The sequence below is a fragment of the Rhododendron vialii genome, chromosome 1a (assembly GCF_030253575.1).
Source record: "Rhododendron vialii isolate Sample 1 chromosome 1a, ASM3025357v1".
In the NCBI taxonomy this organism is placed as follows: Eukaryota; Viridiplantae; Streptophyta; class Magnoliopsida; order Ericales; family Ericaceae; genus Rhododendron; species Rhododendron vialii.
The window spans coordinates 16,612,034-16,616,392 of NC_080557.1; the positions used below are offsets into that span (position 1 = coordinate 16,612,034).

Sequence of the window (4,359 nt, forward strand, 5' to 3'; positions counted from 1 at the left end):
TGGCTCCTGTTCCTGTCCTTCATCGCCACCCCACTAGCCACAGGCTCAGCGGATTACAAGCCCGTGCTCGGCCACTCCCTTGCAAAGTACCCTCTCCCGTCGGTAACGTGCCAGGGTCGGCAAGTCGTGCTCAGCCACCTGCGTAGCATGGCCGCTGCCGACGACGGATGGCTGTTGAATTATGCGTCTTCCCACGCGTAAAAGCGGTTATAACAGAAGATGATCATGGGTGCACATGGATCATGCCAGCTCACCCCCAAAGCGGTTACCAGATCTATTCGGTGACGTCACGGTGACATCGTCTGGCTTGAGCAAGAGACGTGCCTGTGCTTGGAGAGCAAGTCAGGGAGACTCTATAAATACTGAAGGATAATGCTTTTGGAGAGGTACACACTGATACACACGAATATCCACTCAAAACCCTAGTCTCTTCCCTTTCTTCCTACACATACTTATCCTCTCGCCGGAGGGCCTTGCCGGGCGACCCCCGGCCAGGTCTTAGTCGTGCGCTCACTGTGCAGGCTGCGGGGAGAAGGCTAGGAGACCACTGTACCAGCAGAGGAAGGATTCAAGCCAGAAGAGACGGGCCACACAAACTCATTAAACAATATCTTGTTGTGAGTTTTATACGGAAAAAAGTCGTACTTATATTGGTACATAACTTAAATTAATTGAAAGGTCAAGCACGTATGATTAATTAGGACTACTCTACTTAGCTAATGTTGAAATGTGTCCTATATCGCCTAGACATGCCCCATCTGTACTGGTTATAAGGCCCCAATTTCCATTTTCTTAACACCTGGGTTTTAAGAAGTAGTGTAGGCTGAGCTTTTTAACTTGATATCAGAGCTAGGGTTTCAGAGGTTTTTTCCCTTTGTTTGTGCCAAGTGTTAGAGTTTGTCCCACATCGGTTACCTTTGTTTGTGCCAATTGGTTTGGAGATGCAGTTAAAAAGCTCAGTCCACACTACTCCTTAAAACCAAAGGGTTAAGAAGAGGGAAATTGGGGCCTTATAACCATTACAGATGGGGCATGTCCAGGCGATGTGGGACACATTCCAACACACCCTCTTGGACCACAACACATGACAACCAGACAACGGTCCACCAAACAAAGGCCTAACACCAAGCTCAAATACCATGTTAAAGCATCCAATTTCAAACTAATTGGCAAAGAGTGGAGAGGCCACCTAAACTCATATACTAGTTTTGGAGGAGATAATTAACTGATGTGGGACAAACTCCAACAGCTAAATGCATGCTCGGAACTCTGTCTCAACTCAAGTAGTTGATTGGTCGCCCACTATTCGAAAAGGGTTAAGGATTCTCTTAAACTGTCCCAATTTCCTACAAGAAGAAACCCAAGAGTCTTGGGCTCGTTTGGATGGGGTATTGAGAGCGGGTATTAGCTTTCCTCCCTCCTAAGACCGTGGAACCCAGGTTTATCACCTGATTTGGCAACCCAAAAACGCAAGGGTATTAGGTTTCCCTCCCTCTTCTCTTGTACTGGCTAATACCCCCTGCGGGGGGATTATTTATGGGTGGATTTTTGGGTGTTATTAGTTAATACCCCCGGATAAGGCCGAAATAATATTCCTTCCTCCTCCATTTCAATTACAAAACAACTTTATCCCTCCATTTTATCCTTCATCCAAACCAAGTACTATTTTATCCCCTCATTTTTAATACCTCATCCAAACCAACAATTATTTAATCCCTTCTTCATAAATATTACATCAATGTGGGTCATCCCTTATTAACCAATACCCCTACTATTTTATCTCCCTCACAAATAATACCTCTAACCCTTATCCCGCATCCAAACGAGCCCTTAATCCTAATACGACAACCACCCTTAAGCTTAATGGGATGGCTAAGGCTATTAGACGTGTTAAATGTCAACCAAATCCGCACTCCTAAGTCCAAGAGACCCTAACCTAAAGGAATTCAACCTCTCATGTCCTTCCCCTACATAATAAGAACCAGTTGGGGAGATTTTTTGCTTGCCACATTTGGTCAATTTTTCCAATTTTACCCATCATCTGCTATTGATGTGTTCTTGTTCTGACATCCACAATTGTCATTTTACTTCTTGGACATTGTGGGGTATGTGGCGTGATATGAGGATAGAATATCTAGGTGGAGAACACGTACGCCTTCTCAACTCCCATAAGTAGTTGCTTCTCGGCCTTCGCCGTCTCTCTCTCTCTCTCTCTCTCTCTCTCTCTCTCTACACTTGACTGTATACCAGCGCAGTCCAAATCTCCGGCCACAACTTACCCCAAAAAATAATCTTCAGCCACATACACAGCCATTGCCATGCCGGTGAGTAACTTGCTCTCTCTCTTGCATAGGTTCTCCTTATCTCTCACTAATCTTGCATCTTCTCCCCCCCCCCCCCCCCCCCCCCCCCCCCTCCCCTCTCTCTCTCTCTCACCCACTGATTCTTTGCTTGCTTTGAAATTTCTTTGCAGATGTTTAGCACATAGCTGATTCCGTTTCAGATCTACACTTTTAGGTTACGGTTTCTGGTAAGTTCTCTTAGATGATTTCGGTTGTACAATTTGGTTCAGAACTTTAGCTATCGTAATCTTTCCTTCTGATTGACTTCGGTTACTTTAAATATGCAAAAATTTTCCTATCGAAGGAATGGATTGTTTGTTAAATTTCGATTTCCTACTTAAGTGTATATTTCAATTTGTGGATGTTAAGAGTGCAGGAAAATTTATGAAAAGTAATGGAGTATTTGTTGTGATAAATTGAAATCTAAAAATCAACAAACATGTGATTTGTGCATGTTAAGATTAATAATCTCACGGGCTGTTGCTCAATTAAAAAAAGTATTATGATGCTTTTCATGTGGTTTTTAAATGATGTGATGATTATTTATGGTTTATTTTGTTGTTTACAGTTTGTTTATCAATCAAGTAAAAACATTGGCTTTTATTGTTAGCTTCGAGTTTTGTCATCGAATACAAGGTCGGTGTTTGTGTTCCATGATGACCTACGATTATTGAGGTATCATTCCCTTCTTTGTCCTCATCTCTGCAATTGTATGCATGCCTAGGTAAGGGAGTTCTTTTCTGAATTCATTACTCGTTCTGTGTTGAGTGTGTTCCAAATTAATGGTTTGTGACCTGACTACCAGAAATCACACAAGGTATACACCTACGGTAGGATCCGTCATCTTGGCAGGAATTCTTTTAAAATTGGGAACCTATGGTTGTAGATCTAGGGTTTTCTTTGAATTTTGTTTCTATGTACCTGATTTGCCCGCCTTGCATGTGTTTGTTAGTGCTAATTTCTCTGGGCATTGATTGTTATTGTGATTGTTGGTATTGATTTTGCAAAGAGGTAAAGTTGGTTATATGGTTCTTCGGTTGGTGTGTGAGAGAGAGAGGGGGAAAAAAAGGTCAAGCAAAGAAGAAGAATTGAAGGAATGAATTTGGGTTATTGAATCTTGATTTGCTTCTCTTGGTAAGATGTTACTCTAGCAGCTAGTTTGATACCAATTATTAGTTTCAGTGGTTTGATTTTATGGGATCTATAATGAAACCATCATAACTTGGGTTAAGAAATTATGTAGTTAGATTTGGTAGAAATTGCTAAAACTTAATTTGAAAGTAAAGAACCTATAGATTTTGACTAAAAATATGTTGATAGTATAAGTTACCCACTGAATTGGTTGTTCAAGAGCTCGAAATATACCTTAGTTGTGCTGAAACTTGGGACTCGAATATGAAATCAGTTGACTAATTACTGCAATCATGTTGGGTATTCCGGAAAATGTGTTTTTATATTCTAAAAGTTATTGGTGCCTAAATTGCTGAAATTGTTGAAAAGCTGTTTTTACACATTCACTAATCCTCACTGAATTGGTTGTTCAAGAGCTCGAAATATACCTTAGTTGTGCTGAAACTTGGGACTTGAATATGAAATCAGTTGACTAATTACTGCAATCATGTTGGGTATTCCGGATCGAAAATGTGTTTTTATATTCTAAAAGTTATTGGTGCCTAAATTACTGAAATTGCAGAAAAGCTGTTTTTACACATTCAATAATCCTCACTACCTTTATTAATTATTACCTGGTACATATATTCTTTTCCTCCTCTGCTTCTTCCATGTAAACTATTTTCTCATTATGTAATAAGAGAAGTTAAGATTCAGATCGCCATTAAAAAGATAGCATATAGATATGTATTCTCCATTTCAGAGCATGCATGTTTATGTGATCTATTTTTTTATATTTCATTATCACATAAACTGAGTTCATGCATTTAGTATTTATTCGTACCACGCATGTTATTTTATAGTTATTATTAGAATGTCTCTATACATACATACATATATAAGAGAA

General features: G+C 40.1%; 1 long non-coding RNA gene across 1 annotated transcript; it reads left to right on the forward strand.

Annotated features, from left to right (window-relative positions):
- The first annotated feature begins 2,199 nt into the window (after window positions 1–2,199).
- LOC131322427 (uncharacterized) lies at window positions 2,200–3,810 on the forward strand. The gene is made up of 3 exons (XR_009198833.1): window positions 2,200–2,324; window positions 2,474–2,530; window positions 2,911–3,810. It is a non-coding gene; the product is annotated as an uncharacterized LOC131322427 (long non-coding RNA).
- The last annotated feature ends 549 nt before the right edge of the window (window positions 3,811–4,359 follow it).